This window comes from Lepisma saccharinum, chromosome 14 (assembly GCF_977018435.1).
Source record: "Lepisma saccharinum chromosome 14, izLepSacc3.1, whole genome shotgun sequence".
NCBI classification, from domain to species: domain Eukaryota; kingdom Metazoa; phylum Arthropoda; class Insecta; order Zygentoma; family Lepismatidae; genus Lepisma; species Lepisma saccharinum.
The window spans coordinates 48661595-48678508 of record NC_139242.1 but is presented as its reverse complement, the minus strand read 5'-3'; the positions used below and the strand labels follow the sequence as shown (position 1 = coordinate 48678508).

The following is a 16914-nucleotide window of genomic DNA, read 5'->3' as shown; positions in this document are numbered from 1 at the left end:
ATGAAAAAACTGTGTTCAGTTCTGTTGAAAACCAGGTTTTTGAAATGAAGAGGAAGATAAAAAGAGAGGTTAAATTCCTGGACGACCATAAAAGGATTTGTTAGCGGAGGGAAGACCAATAGCTTCAGAGATTGTAAAACGTTTAAGAATGCTTCGAGAAACAACTCGTAAGGTGTCGCAATGATTTTATTGAAGCGCGAGTCTTTGGCGGTTTCCTTCCTCGACCCCAACCACCGGAGGCCATGGAAACCAACAGCCCTCGCTGGTTGTAGTGGGGAACCAAAGGAGTCGAATTTCGGAGAGGTTAAAGGTAAGGAACCGGGTTTGGCGATGGTCGACAGGCAAGGAGAGAAGGCTTCGGAAATTAACATGATAGATGACGTCACGGTCCCTTGAAATCTCGGGCGAGGGCGAAGGGATGCTGGCGCCAACGCTGTCACACGGCCCCTCGCATCCTCTCCTCCTCGTCGTCTGTTTCCACAGCCTCGCTAATGACTTCCAGACCTACGACACGGCGTCGGGACTTGGAGGCTTTTCTGGAGCTGGAGGGAACCCTCAGGAGGCAACTAGACCTGTCGGGGATCATCCAGGATGTTGGACTTCGAAGTTTTTGTTTGTGCGTTTGCTTGCTTATGTTAACCTCTCTGGCCTAATTGCTCAAATGACTTTAAATTGGTCCAGCGATATATCCACACACCCCCAACACCCTAAAAATGTCTTCATCCCCTACAAAGGACCAATTTATGGTCGTTTTAGCTCTGAATGTAAACTTAAATATTCTGTGGCGCAATAGCCCGTGCCGACTGCCATCCTCACCCCAGCATTACGGCGTGACGTGTGGTCAGCACGACGAACGCCCAAGTTGCTGTTGTACTGTGAACTTACACCTCCAAATGGAAAATTCTGGATGAACCCCTGAAGTTGTCGTCACTGTTTCCAGTGATTTGGCCACACACCCCCAACATTTCCCTAACACTCTACGAAATTATTTGCCAACACCCCTCTAAAATTGTTCACCAACTTTCAATTCATGGGCATTTGGCGATAAATACACGTTGACTCTACCTAAAAACGACCTCTCAAATGGAAAATTCTGTATAAACCCCTGTGTGTGTTACAGGAATTGCAGAAGTTACTGAGCTCTTCAAAAATGTTCTAGACTTCAACCGGTTCTGGGTGCTTCCCGTCTTCTGTCAAGCGCTCTCTCACCTTCGGGGATCAGTTCCCGGTGGGACTTTCAAAATTTTGGCATTGACGCAACATTGTGCGGACAATCGGGGAACTACTTGAAAAGAGGAAGTAGCGGACTTTGTCTCGAAAGCCAGAAAACAGCGGCGATGACACTCGAAGCGGTGATCAGGCGTCACTCAATCAAAGAACCTTTTTGCAGGTCCTGGCCCTGAGACAGGAGCACCATGGAGTTTTAGTTAGTTAGATTTTAGAAGTTACTTTAAAGACCAAAATTCTTCTCACTTCCCTGTTTCGAATCATAATGATAGTGATTGATATGCTGTAAATACGTAGTTGGAAAGTGTTCCTTTTCTCGTCACTTTGTGCAGACAGGGAAATCGGGGAAGGAATTCACAGTTTTAAGATAAACACAAACCATTGGTACGTATACTCAGCGAGAATCGAACCCTTGATCATGTGGAGTAAGCTTCAAGGTTCTAATTTGAGTGCAAGATCTAGATTCCTTCAAGAGGCAGATCGACACAGGAAACAATACTTCATTTATTTTACTTCGCTTTTCTGTCAGTTTTGGCTAATCATGAAGATGGAGAGATTGACTGATTGATTTGCATTATTTTACTTCGCTTTTTGTGCCACTTTTGGCAAATTTGCGAAGATGGGGATGAGTGATGACATGATGAATGAACACTCACAAACATCCATGCCCAGGCCGGGATTCGAACCTGGACCCATGTTGTCGTAGCGCGCTGTGCTAACCACTCCGCCATGGATGTCGTCAGGAAGCAGAATGTCCAAGACGAAAAAATCGAGAATAGCCTTGTCTTGTCGTCACCAATGATATAACGTCACACCAGTGAATTAAGCAGGCTTACCGTGAACGATTCTAGCACCACCAAACGCAATAGCCTTGCGAACGGTTTCAAAATAAACGAATCGCTCATTTCGCCGCGAACGATTCGCGAAAATGGAAACGCACTCCGCATCCCATATGCATCGAACTTTGACAAATGGATTTCGGCGAGGAGTTCTTTAGTTTCCGACTCGAGCTTCAAATGGCTTTTCTTCCCCCCTCCCTGCCTCCTCCCAAACAGACGTAACTCTTAAACAACTCACCGCCATTTCTCAATCTTCTTGACCGGCTGAATGAAAGGGTCTCGCCACGCCCATCCCAGACCCACTTTCGGGAGCGCCCTCGGAGCGAGCGGGGTGAGAAGCCGAGAGTTCGGACGCATGCTTTATTGGCGCTGAAGGCCAGAGGCACGAGGAATATGAATAACCCCATTCCCGAGCTGCATTCATCAATAGCTAACGAGTTGCGTCTTTTTTCGGTTACCTGCCTTAACAAACAAACACGAATTGTTGACGTGGAACTCATAGACTTGTGAAATCATGATCCGACCTTTCTGAACAGGGAGATCTACATGTGTGATTAGCATTACATTATTTGCACCTTGGGCTTTGTATCAAGGGGGGGGGGGGGGAATTCTGGAAATGTCTCTGACTTCCGATGATATAAATATACATTGTATTCATGGGCGTATTTAAGGGGGTTCAACGGGACCAACCCCCCCCCCTGCCTTTTGGTTCAGTAAAATTACCACATTACCTATTCTATCCGCTTGTTCATAAAAAAATCTTCGGACTTGTTTTATTCTCCTAAATCAGAGACGTATAGGACAGGATACGGATAGGAAGGAAGTTACGAAATTCCACACACCAGATGGGGCTGCAGACGAAATGTCTGCAATTTCCTGATAGTTTCGGAATTTCTGCGAAAATAAACTGCAATGGAACTGTCAAGACAGTTGGTAACAAGGGGCCGGAGACTCACTGAAAGAACAGTGTCTGCGAGTTCAGATTGAGGAAGGGTTCGCACGCCACTGGGCACGTGGGATTAAGGACGACTTGTACAGAATGGGTCTGGGGGAACTGTGGGAAGAGGTGAGGGGCGGGAGGTGCGAAACTGGGATGTTGCAAATCATAAGGGAAAGGTTGGTGGACAGTAGCAGGCAAGACATCATGGCAGAATGTAGGGAGAAGGTAACGCTCGTCGCCGCACAACCGCCAGGGGTGTGGGTGGAATGGGGGAGAAAACGATACATTGATACGTGTACGTACCAGCAAAGAAGTGGATTCGCCTGGTTCCTGCTAGGGGGTGGAGGCAACACAAACTCAAGGGGCCGGACGGTCGTGCCATCTGCACGTTATGCGGCGAAGAGGAGACGAGGGCTCACATCCTACACGAGTATGTTTGGTCGGCACCCCTCAGACAACGCAAATGGGGGACAGTGCAAGGGACAGCATTGAGCAGACCATCCAGGCTATATGTAGGGAGGAGAGGAGTGGTATAACGAATATAAATATCAAAGCCCTGGGCTCCTATTTACATGCAGTTTGGAGGGAGCGCAGGAAAATTCTGCAAGGAGTCAGTGAAAGTGAAGGGTACGGAACAGCAGGGGCTCAAGCATAGGTAGAGCGTGTAATGTAGTGTTGTGAAAATGAACAATCTCAAATGTAAGAAGAGGACCACATTGCTATTTATATATGTACATAGTATGTAATTATTTTCCAAATGTTTCTGTTTATAAATGTTTCTGAATGTATGATAAAGGGGGTGCATGTTTAGGGTCGGGGTGTTTATGTAACAATATTGTAAGATACGCACAGCCGAAGGGCTCGTACCAATATCAATAAATATCAAAAATATCAATATCAATATATTTCTTTCCCACGAGTCTTCTTAAAGGAATTTGGTTTTTAAAAACGCAGTACAAGAAAACCAGGGAAAGACCGTAACATTCTCAAGTTGTTTGACACAACATGAACAGAAAAGTATCAATACTAAGTAGCGTGACTTGTGGAATTCTATTCACTAATACGTTTCTCTGAACACAGTCAACATTGTAAAATTGCAACAACTTATTCCAAAAATGTGAAATGGCTATCCCTCATTTATTGAAACCGTGTGTCAAAATGTCGGATTGTCTGGTTGATATATTGGATTTTGATAGTCTGATCATACCTAGACCTGCTATACGTCCCGGATTTTCCTGGACAATCCCGGAATGATATAATTTGTCCTGGTGTCTCGATTAATTTCTTCGGGATGCACAAATGTCCCGGTGGGAAAGAAGAAACGATTAAGATTATACTTTCCTGAGCCTTATTTATATTTAAATGCGTAATATTTAAATGTTCATTTTACTAAACAATCTAACTGTGCATTGAACCGCTCCCTCTCGATAATACAAGAGTTATCGAGTTACAAGAAAATGCTGCAAATATATTTGAATTGACGATAGTGGCGCCGTCTGCCCGCAGCACTGAATTTCAGTTGCAAATCTCTTCCATTGGATAGTGAGCCGTTTACTGCAAACAGTCATTGCTTGGGTACCCGCACTGTTCAATCCGCAGTTCTCAAATAAAGTTTCGACATTGTGAAATAGCAGCTTAGTTAATTATGGCACCGAAAAGGAATTGCTAGATTAATCCACTTCGAAGTGGATATCTATTTTTTTTTCGTGTCCAGCCCTCCCCCCTCCCCCAGCTCCCCAACAAGCTTCAGGTCAGTAGTGTCCCGGATTTTCACTTATGAAATATAGCAACCCTAATCATACCAAATGTTCACCCCCCTCTTTACGTGAACTATATATACGCCCATGATTGTATTCATTGCTGCCAAGAGTTGTTTGACGTCATGGATGGATGAAAGAGTAGGGTCGAAGGGTAATCTTGCTGACAATTATCTCGAGAACCACTCGATAGGCTGAGCGAACTATTGTTCGATATTTTTATTCAACGCCATCATCGTCCAGGAAATTAAATAATTAATTTTATCTAATATTTTTCACTCTTCTGGACAAGGGCAACACTGCTGAAAGTGAAAGCCAATAGTCTCTCTACAGAAGTTCGTTCAAGGAGAGGGTCGGAGACTAGACGATAAAATTCCAGGTGCTTTCACACCACAAATAAAACTAACACTAAATCCAAATCTTCCATTAACATAATAGGACGATCGCCCTTCCTCTGGCATCCTAAATCAAGCGATCACCCCAGAGACGACGTAAAAAACAAGAAAATCATCAGCCTCCCAAGAGAAAGGGTCCTCAATTTGCCACTGCAATTTTCTTCTATACAAACACAATCTAGTCTGTGTGTATGGTAAGATTGAAGCCAACGTAAACAAAAGCACATAAGTTGAATTCCTTGCGTATTAATTAACTCTTTATTCAATTTGTACTTATTGTGGAGGACTAAAGGAGTGGGGTCCAGGAGGCAAACACCCCCTTGTTCGACGGGCCAGTACGGCTCTTCTTCCAAGTAAGATTTAGTGTCTGGCAGTAGAATATCTTATATTTCAAATGAGTGTTGAGGATATCATTTTCGCAGAAAAATTCTCGATATTCGTATGGTTTCACGCAGATACGATAAAAGCGCTTGTAGCAAGATACGTTCAAAACTAGTTAGAACTTAGTGGGTGGAAAGAAGAGAACAAGCAGTGAGCTAAATTCAAGTTATATGGTGAAACAATGAAGGGTACAATTGGCAAGTAGAAAAGCCTACAGGGGCAACAGACTGTTTGTACAGTAATCACGATAAACTGGAGTCCTTTTCGACTGGAAAATGGCAGTATTTTCACATGTCCTCGTTGCGTGTGTCGTTTCAGGGGGAGGAGTAGGGTGAAGGTCTTTTTCCTTGTCCACACTTGTGCGTGAAATAATAGCAGGCTCAATCTCTTTCCCAGTGAGCTTGAAGACAATAACTTTTTCTTCATCTTTTTTCTTTCTTTCCAGACCAGAAGAGGAGCAGTCGCATGTGGAGGCTGCTTCTGCAATTCCGATGAGGTCCTCCTGGGAACATATTTCATGCGGATAATGATCGTCCGGAAACGTTCGTGAGCGCCCTCTTGTGGGACCCTCCGATTGCATTCCTAATGGCATAATGGCAGATGTCATTGCGGCCAATTGCCCTGCGTGAGGAGGGCTTCTCCGAAGGTTGGTTCCAAATTTGGCGGAACTCCTGCTCCTTCCTCGGGCGTCGCCTGACGCGATTCAATGAGCACGGCCGGAAGGAGAGGGAAGGAGGAGGGAGACAGGAAAAATTCCGAGGCACGTCTTCCAAAACCGCTTCGTAAGGCTCCTACTTTGCAGAATTTGCAACCAACGACGTAAGAAAGCTATCATTTTACTCCCCTTGAGTCCGTTGCTTTCCTTGCTCACCAAACAACATATAGGGATAATGCAGAAACTGAGACTGCCGAGAGAGAGAGAGAGAGAGAGAGAGAGAGAGAGAGAGAGAGAGAGAGAGAGAGATAGAGAGAAAGAGAGAGAGAGAGAGAGAGAGGGGAGGGAGAAAAGGATAAAGAAAGAGCGAAAAGAAAAGTAGGAGAAAAAAGAGATAGAGAAAAGTAGAGAGAAAGAAAGAAAAGGAGAAAGAAAGAAAAGAAGAAAGAAAGAAAGAGAGACGGAGAGAGACAGAAAGAAGGAGAGAGAGAAAAATACAGAGGAAAGTAGAAATAAATAAAGAGAAAAGTAGAGAGAAAGAAAGAAAAGGAGAAAGAAAGAAAAGAAGAGAGAAAGAAAGAGAGACGGAGAGACAGAAAGAAAGAAATGGAGAAAGAAAGAGAGAGAGAAAAGTAGCAAATGCCAGAGGAAAGTAGAGAGAAAGAAAGAGAAAGAAAGAAAAGGAGAAAGAAAGAAAAGAAGAAAGAAAGAAACAGAGACGGAGAGAGACAGAAAGAAAAATGGAGAGAGAAAGAGAGAGAGAAAAGTAGGAAAAGAGAAAATTAGAGAGAAAGAGAAGAATAGAGAGAAAGAGAGAAAATGAGAAAGAAAGAGCGAAAAGAAAAGTAGGAGAAAAAAGAGATAGAGAAAAGTAGAGAGAAAGAAAGAAAAGGAGAAAGAAAGAAAGAGAGACGGAGAGAGACAGAAAGAAAGAAAAGGAGAAAGAAAGAGAGAGAGCAAAGTAGAGAAAAGAAAGATAGAAGAAGATAGAAAGAAAATAGAAAATGAGAGAGGGTGATATAGAGAGGAGAGAGAGAGAGAGACAGGGAGAAAGGGTGTGTGAGAGAGAGAGAGAGAGAGAGAGAGTTTCTTAATAAACTGTACCTCAATAATATACGAGAGTTCGATTTAATTCGTAACGCTCTCTCTCTTTGTGACGAGAAAGAGACGAGACCATTCGAGACGAGAGAGAGCTCTGTAAAATCGAGATGAGACCACGCTATATGCTATAGTAAACAAATTTGACACTAATCACAACGTCATTTTTAGAGGGTTCGCTGCAAAAACTTGTGCGATGGCACTCTGTATATGTAAAGGTAAAGGTAAAGTGCTCCCCTGTGCATAGCACTACGCCATGAAGGTGTGGGAGTAACGCCCCAAACTTTCTTGATCCGGTCGTGAGTGGGGGTGATGTGATCAGCATCACGACCCTGACCGCCTTTACCCCCCAGGGTTTCCCCCAGGTACCCATGTTATTCGACGCTGGGTGGCCGCCGGGGCCGCTTCCATCGTTAGAAAAGTTCCCGGATTTGAACCGGCCGGGGATCGAACCTGGGACCTTTAGCATGGTAGTCAGACGCGTTACCGACTGAGCCACCGCAACTAATCACCATGGAACAACGACCATTTAAGTAAGACAACAACCGTTGTAATATGAGATTTTCAATATGGAAAACATACAGTACAATTCAGCAAAAATGCAAAAAACGAACAGGAAAAAACTATCACTATATTCACCGCAGACTAAGCAGCACTTGTAAACCACTTTACTCATTGATGTTGCCAGTTTTTACAAAAGAAATACCACTAGAAGTACTTTTCTTCGACACGGAAGATGTCAATTAATTCTGCTTTGTTTTCAATCACTCACATATAAAAATTTGGCACAATATGAATTCAATATTTCCCATTACTCCTCATTGTCAATTAAGTTAAGAAATGAGAAAGAAGAGAGAAAGAAAGAGAGACGGAGAGAGACAGAAAGAAAAATGGAGAAAGAAAGAGAGAGAGAAAAGTAGGAAAAGAGAAGATTAGAGAGAAAGAGAAGAATAGAGACAGAGAAAATGAGAAAGAGAGAGAAAAGTAGAGAAAAAGACAGAAAAGTAGAGAGAAAGAAATTCATTGTCCAATTAAATTCAATACAATGCAATAACCAGAGGAAACTGACCTAGCCCAATGTTTGTTTCCTTGTTTCTTTGTTGGAAGAGGTGCAGAGAGGAATGATGGACGGTCCCTGATAATTTTAGACAGTGAGTAAACTCGTTTATTTGTTTGTTTGTTGTTGTTTAAGTTCACTTTATGCACAGAAAGGCTAATCGGGACTGGACCTACGGTTTAAAGTGGAATCGGAACCTCTGTGCCATGTGCCTCTACCGTGTATCGAACCCGGGACCCCTTGATTTCAAGGCACCGACGTCATCGGGAAGCCCAGTGTTAAATTGCTTTGCTGAGTGAAACGCTCTGACATTGACATGCATGTTGGCCTAAGTTCATATGTAGTCATCCGTACTTTTAAGTAGATTAGATAGGGAACGTAAGAACCCGAAGATGAAAGAGGACGAAAGGACCCGAAGACGAAAGAGATCGAAAGGACCCGAAGAGCGAAGACGAAAGAGAACGAAAGAACCCGAAGACGAAAGAGAACGAAAGGACCCGAAGAGCGAAGACGAAACGGAGCGGAAGAACCCGAAGACGAAAGGAAACGGAATAAACCGAAGAAGAAAGGGAACGAAAGAACCCGAAGACGAAAAACAACGAAAGGACCCGAAGACGAGAGGGAACGGAAGAACCCGAAGACGAAAGGGGAGGGAAAGAACCAGATGTGCGAAGACGAAAGAGAACGAAAGAAACCGAAGACAAAGAGAACGAAAGGACCCGAAGAGCAAAGACGAAAGAGAACGAAAGAACCCGAAGACGAAAGGAAACGGAAGAACCCGAAGACGAAAGGGGAACGAAATAACCCGAAGACGAAAGAGAACGAAAGAACCCGAAGACGAAAGAGAAGAGAACGAAAGGACCCGAAGACGAAAGGAAACTGAAGAACCCGAAAAAGACAGGAAACGGAAGAACTCGAAGACGAAAGAGAACAAAACAACCGAAGAGCGAAGACGAAAGGGAACGGAAGAATCCGAAGTCGAAAGAGAACGAAAGAACACGAAGACGAAAGAGAACGAAAGAACACGAAGAACTCTACTCCAAAAGACGAACAGAGTGTAAAGTATATTCTGGCAGCCAGAAATCCTTCCGTAGAGGGTAAAGGGGAATCCCAGCTCGAGGATTAATCTTTCTCCTGACGAGGAAGATGAACGGTTCCCTTCGCCTTTTCTCACTTGCCCCGGACGAAGGCAGGTGATGAAAGGAGAAGATAAACGGAGATTTATCGAATCTTGGATGTTAATATTCATGAAGAAAGGAGCAAAAGGGAGGGAAGAATGGGCGGACGAAGAAGATGTTTAAATGGAAAGCAGAGGCGTGGACGGGGCACTCAAGGTGGATGAGTGAGGAGCGCATGTCCTTCAGAAATTGAAATCAACCAATAAAGAACAGCCGTGGCATTTTCTGAAAGACCCATCCTTAAAATATAGTCAGGTCATTATAATGGCCACTTTATTCACCATGAACAGAGGTTGGGTTCCTAAATACAAAATATTTAGGTGGCAACACTTGTTTCCTTACGGTGAATATTATGTTAGGCAGTGGCGTATTCTGAAAATCTGACCTGGATTATTTATTCCATTAGATGTAATACTCGTAGATATTGGCAATTTCGATATTTTTCATAAAATATCCCATTTTGCCTAAAATTTAATCTTTTCCTTCATGTAGCAACAGCACGTCTGCAAACCGCGGCGCAGAAAGCAGGAACTATCAAGCAGAGTTCTCAGGCCAACGCTCTTTTCAGCGGTGGAACTGACAACGCAGGGCATGTGTTCTGAAATAACCAGCCGCCCATTTTTTATTCGTTTCCTTAGCCTTCTCAACCTTCTCAGAAGGGTTCGATGGAGAACGATCAGTGACGTACAGTCAACGGTAATAAAAATGGGACACCTATATCCTGAAATACACGCTTCCCTGAAAGGCATTAAGTGTGTTGCGGTGGTGGTGGAAGTAGCCATTGAAAATTTGCTATTAAAATCCACTTATCGCCGTAGAGTTAGGCAACACACATAACGTCTTGCAGGGAAATGAGTATTTCAGGATCTAAGTGTCCCATTTTTATTGCCAGTGACTGTACATAAACGAGTCTTTAGATTCTTTAAATAATTTACTTAAATTCTTGTTTAGAAGATTGTTTTAATAGTTTATAATGAAAAATTACCCATACATTAAAGCTAAATGCATACAAATGTATGGGAAAAAGTTGTAAAGGAGGTAACGAGGAGAACACGCCCCTGTCTTAGGTTTACAGTTCTAAGTGACTAAAGTCGATAAATTTGCAATATCAGAAAAACATTATTTAAGAAAAAGCTCAGCTGTGACAGTGGACTACAAGTGTTCCTGTAGGTCTTTTATGAAGATGTGACTTAATTAGAAGAAATTTTAAAACATATTCAGTAAAAGAGACACTAATTCACTAGCTCAAGCTTCAGCATCTCAATTTCAGTAAGCGTTCCGTGCGGTGCGAGCTATCCGCCTGCACACTGTACCTAAAGGCCAGGAGACAGCAGAGCAGGAGTGGGAGAGCCATTGGCGTTGAGAGGGTAACAATACTGCGAGTGACCTTCTGTCTCTTCTGCCATGCTTATAATGTCACCAACACAGTCACTTACGAATCGGGTGGCGAGAGATTTCCCACTGCTCGAACGTGACCGACGAATCCCCTTGTCTCGTTCACCCTTCTTGCAACGCGACAGTACCGATGCTCGCTCTACAAACGAAAGCGCTCTTCCACAAATGCACCTGGTTGGCCAGGTCTGCACTAGTTTCATAGGAAAGTCTTATTTCCCTTAACCCCATTAGATCATTTCCTTTCGCCTGTAAGCAGCAGGAAGTAGGTACAAGATACGGGTGAGCATGGTTACGGCTCGGAGTGGAGACACAACGCGCGAAACGGATTAAATAGGGAAAGTATGATAGAGTTCATTGTTGGGCAAGGGACTAGAACAACACTAGAGCTCTTGGAAGGGGTAAGCCTGGAGAAAAGGAAGATGAACAGGAGGAAGAAGAAACAATTTGTGTGCAAGAATTGAAGAGTGAAGAGGAAAGATAGCGTGCAATATAAATAAAATGTTAAGTTATTTTTACAATGGAATAAATTGCATTTATAATATGGCAAAGAGGAATTTATGTTTTAGGGGAAATATTACGTATGCATATTTATGGAAACAATGCAATAATTATTGGGTAATAATAAATGAAGGAAATTAGGTTTCATTCTTACCTTCTTCTGTTAAATAAGTACCAAATGTTTTACGTTTATCTGTATTCTGTTCGTATTGTACTCTCTGTTTATTTTAAATCCCGACAATAGCCAATGAATGTCAACTGCTATTCTAATATTGTTGTCAACAATAGAGAATGCAACCTCGTGGTGAAATCCATTACTTCATGCGATCCTGAAGGCAGTTTCAGTCAATAAAAATCTTTAGGAACTACAGGACAAGATTCACATTTCAGCACTAACAAGAAAGGTTGGTAATCCATTGTTTTAGTAACGTAAAATAAAGCTTTTAAAATAAACACATTGTGTTTGAATTTTACATTACAATTAATGTTATGCGAGCCTAATGAATTTTATTTAGCTAGGTGAGCCGCTTGCTTCATGAAAATTGACATTTTTCACAACTGTACGTCCTTGTTATCAAGTTGTTCCAGGTTCGATAGCCGATTGAGGTACATAGTGTATCGAATGTTGCTTTAAACTGTAGGTCCAGTTCCGATTAGCCTATCTGTGCATGAATTGAACTTAAAACAATATTTCAAACAAAGAAAATCTAAGTCTTATCTTGATTTTCAGATCTGACTTGTTCACGCCACGATTTTTAAACGCAAAAAATCATTAATCATTCACTTTTAAACAGCAGTGTCGGTCCATATACCAGCACTAATTTCATGGACCTGATGGTGATACACAAGTCCACGAACATTCTCCTGTTTCATTGAGGAACAATTTAGGACCGGATCGTACCTTTCTAGAAAAAGCAAGCTCCAAGCTGAGATTAGAAATACACGGATGACACACGAAGCGTTAGTTGGGTTGCATACTCCGTAGGGAAATTCGATCAACTTACCCTATCTTTACGGTCGTATAACAGGGCCTCACACGTACTTGAGGTACATAAATACAGAAGTGCCTATTCGCGCCCGTATGTATATGTGTAGGGGAGGTCATATTAGTCCATACTGAAGTGCTGCGGTGAGAGAATTTCGCTCGAGCACCAAATAGTTCGCACGGATGACACTAGATAGCGTACGGAATTGAGACCTTATTACATGTATAACCGTAATTTGTCTGTAGTAGTGGGTCCTTAAATAAGGATCATGAAGTGAAAGACGCAGTCAAATTGAAACATAATTGAACGTAGTCATCAACTCCATGTTAAAATGCAGTTTAGTCAATCTTACCAATACACAGTGATATACATGAAAATGAAATAGATGATTGTGGGCTGAAACTACCAAGACGGATATTTTACATACATGTGTCTACGATTACGGTCACAATAAAATGATATTCTATGGTGTACGCTGAAGGATGGGAGATTCGCATGGGCACGAGCGAGAGAAAGTGGTCCCATGCTGTACTCTAATCCATACATATCGAGCTGATTATGCTCATGTTGAAGAGAATCGATTCTGATAAGAATTGTAACGAGACATGTAACATACAGCTCAGGACAAACTTATAGAAAATCGGACATGTTCCTCACAATCTTCAAGGGCCTTGAGACTTTTTTTAATAAGAACATACACACGCACATGGAAAAGACAGCGGTGGTCGGTGGAAAATTCTTTCTAGCATGCAAAGTTCAAAAGGGAACACCAGGCGGGGCTAGAGACGACTGAAACACAAATATGTAGCTACGCCGTAAACGTAGCTCAAATTGTTGGGAGACGTAGGGGAGGTACTGCTGCCAGTATGTTTTACTTTTCTCAGGAAAAGTAACTCTTTAAGCTTTACCCGGGCTCTAACATACATATTTAGAATGTTTGTTTAATAAAGAACTTGAAGAAGTAAACATACGTACCTACGCTATGAACTCGATTTGAATTTCATAAAGTGCATCCATTGTTCGCCTGCGCCATTTCTGCAAAAGACATAAACCAATCAGGATTCTTTATAACTAAAACTAGCAGTAAGTAAATTGTCAGTGCACATGCTATAACATTTAACTTGCATTGACCACTATTTTCACTTATGCGAATTCGACAAGAGAAGAAATTATTCATAAAACACGCTTGGAGTAGTGATTACACACACTTATTTCCATGTTGACCTTTGTTCTAACGTTTTCTGTAATGTAAAAGTGAGGGTCCAATCTTTCCAGCCTGCCCCCGTGGCTGAGTGGTTAGCAAATCGTGCAAGGGCGCCAGGGGTTTCCGGGTTTGAATCCCGGCCTGAGCATGAATGTTTGTGAGTGTCCATTCATCAATTTTATCACATCACCACTCATCCCCATATTAAAAAATTAGCCAAAAGTGGCGAAAATGTTGTTTCGTCCTCCACAACAATGGAATTCAAGAAATGTTTATTCCCGCAAGCAGTTTTACGAATGTCTTTCATGAAACTTGATGTTGTCTCGCTGCACCATTGCAATTACATGAAGACACATCCCTCACGACATGGCGGCATTATGCCCAGCATGTCTATCGCAAGTTCATGAGGTGTTGCCAGGTTGTAGAATAGATAGAATGCACACGTTGGACAACATAAAATCAGTCTCATTACTTAATTGTCGGACTGTGTATAACAGTAGCTTTTACTAAATTTGGTAATTTGTACCTTTTTGATTTGTAATTCTAAACACGTAGGCCCGATTTTATGGGAATTAGTACTGTAAGCCCATAGTATACGATAGCTCATTCGTGACGAATGAAGACTCAATATACATGTGACTAAGGTAGGGTATGCCATTGGCTAAGCTTCTGCGCTGGTTGAGCGAGGAGTTTGGCGTGGCAGATCCTTACCGACTGGGCGAGACGTAGGGCTAACTGGACAGAGGCTGAGTATACTATATTTCCGTGTATCACCCTTTTTGGGCCTGCATGGCCTGGTGTAATTTGCCTAACGTTAATATAGTTATTTCGACTTCTTAAAAGTGCTAAAGAATAAATTTGTTCTCTTAAGGGTAGATTGCTCCGGGTCATGCTGGCTGTGGGGGTTTTGAGCGGGGTTGCAGTTGTCTCGTATAGCCGTTACGTACTGACTTTTGTCAATTTAATTGGACGGACTGTTACAATTTAATGGGGAGATTAAACATCGTTATTTTTGTTGAGTAAACTAAAATATTGTTCTTAGGTGTTTTGATGGGTTATGAATGAACCATGTGATACATATATAAATTTGGAAAGTATATTTACTGATATAATTTATTAATAAATATTATGGTTGAATGAATATTAAGTTTACATTAAATAGTTGAAATACCTACTGAAAGATAATTAACTTCCACTGCGCCGATAATATAATCCACGTCTCACTTCTTTATTATTTATAAAGGGGAAATAAGAGACGTAGAGGATTATAGTACTAACAAATGGTTCTGGTGAAGAGTAATTTGTTTGCCGCTATTTTAGTAAATGCTTCGCATATATGTATGTATGTATATATATATGCATATCAAGTGAAGAGGCCCGAGGAAAAACTGATTGAGGAGCATACCGATCGGCTGTAAACGTGAGAGATAACAAAGTTAACCGAAGATCTGTTGAAAAACACGTACAAGATTTAGACTCAGGTGACAGCATCTTTCAACATCCACATGACGAATACATAGATGCTGCATGTATTTTTATGTCTTCTTTCTCCATTCTATCTCCATATTTGCAGTCCTTTTTTCAAAGTCGTGCGACTCGAGAGACCAGAAAGGACTACATAGATTAAACAAGCACCGTGTAAAGAATAGATAAACTATGAGAGAGGAGGAGGCGCTTAAAAATGAGAGAGAATTTTATGGTATGTCGTCACGCCTATCCCATAAATAAAGGCTCCAAGTGGTTTGCGAGGATGAGGAGGTAATATTTACCCCCATCTCCCCCCCCCCCAAGTCAGCTCTGTTCCTAATTCATGTAATATTGGGTTTACAAAAGGCAAAGGGAACTTAATATCCCTTCCCAGCCCCACCCACTCCTGCTTCCTGACTTGGCCGAGAGTGTGAAACGCGTGAAAACACCGGCCAAGCGGCCGGAGGCGGTAAATCTTCGTGTATTACAAAGGGAACGTGGACCGCTATAACTTACACGGGACTCTTCGTGTGTTGTTGTAGGGACACGATGTGGTTCTTCCTCTTCTTGTCGAAATGAATCTCCACCGCTGAAGACCTTTGGAGCCAAATATCAATGGAGCTTGGTTTTGAAAAATGACGTGGAGAAATCCGTATTGGAATCAAGCAGTCGCAACGTGCAACTTTTGTGCCCATCTCAATGTATTAGGTCGTTACCTTTGGCGGCTACGGGGTTATTATGCTTATAAATACCGTGGATGATTTTGCATCGTGCCAATCTTTTTAAGCAGGAAGGTGGATCTTTTTATTAATTTTAGAGATTTGGATAATTGCCCACGTCATTTACATTGCTTTGCTCAAGCAATTTGTAGACCACCTCCGCGGCAAAGTGGTTAGCACCACTGGCATATGCAGAAGGGGGCCGATGGGGCTACAGCCTCGAATCAACATTTTCAAAGAAAAGCAGTCAAGCACTCGTAAGCCCTTCTTAAAATGATCCCGTGTGCTACTTTTGATAATGGAAAGTTCTAAAAATACGAAATGTAGTAAGAATATAGCGCGCTGTTGTTGTTCTCTCGTGTATCCCATCTAATTGTTAGTAGTTTTAACGTTGTGCTTAAGCTAGAGAGCTGGAACGACACGAAATAACTAAAATGAAAAAAAGCTTAATACAATTTATTTGCTTTATTTTACTTTTGGTTAATCGTGAAGATGAGGATGAGTGATGACATGAAGAAGTTGACATTGCAGTTACTAGGTTGAAGTGACACTCGCAAAGAACACCCTTATCAAGACCGAGATTCGAACCTGGAAGCCCTTGCGTCGTAGCGCGCTGTGATAACCACTGGCGTACGCAGGAATTTTTTTCGGGAGGGGCAGAAATTGTAAAGGTGGAAAGTGCATAGCTGCTTTCTATGGGCAAGTGAGGTTGATTTTTAAATACCTTCTCAGAGGTTACCCCTTATACCCGTATACAATTTTTGGTAGCGACATACTAATGAGGGAAGAGGAGATTCAGGGAGACTACAGGGGGCCGTCCATTAAATCCGCCCCTACTCTCAGATAATCTTAATCCTCCTATGATCTGTAGAGCTTCATCTTCATGGAATACCCATTAAGAAATAGCCAAATCAATAGCCAAAATGTTAATGCTATGATTGGAGTTAACAAGAAAAACAATAGACTTCCATATCTGAAACAAACCAGCATTTATCCTCGACCACCATTCTAAAATTCCATATTAATTATTTAACAAATCAAATAATTGATTTTATGTTTTGATTGTTTACAGCTCTTACAAGAGAAGAGAGATATGTAATTCAGGTAAGGTAAGGGAA

The 16914-nt window shown here is 42.1% G+C and overlaps 1 pseudogene; it reads left to right on the top strand.

Moving 5' to 3' along the window:
* Positions 1-6429: 6429 nt before the first annotated feature.
* LOC145998356 (uncharacterized) lies at positions 6430-8346 on the top strand (annotated as a pseudogene).
* Positions 8347-16914: the final 8568 nt, after the last annotated feature.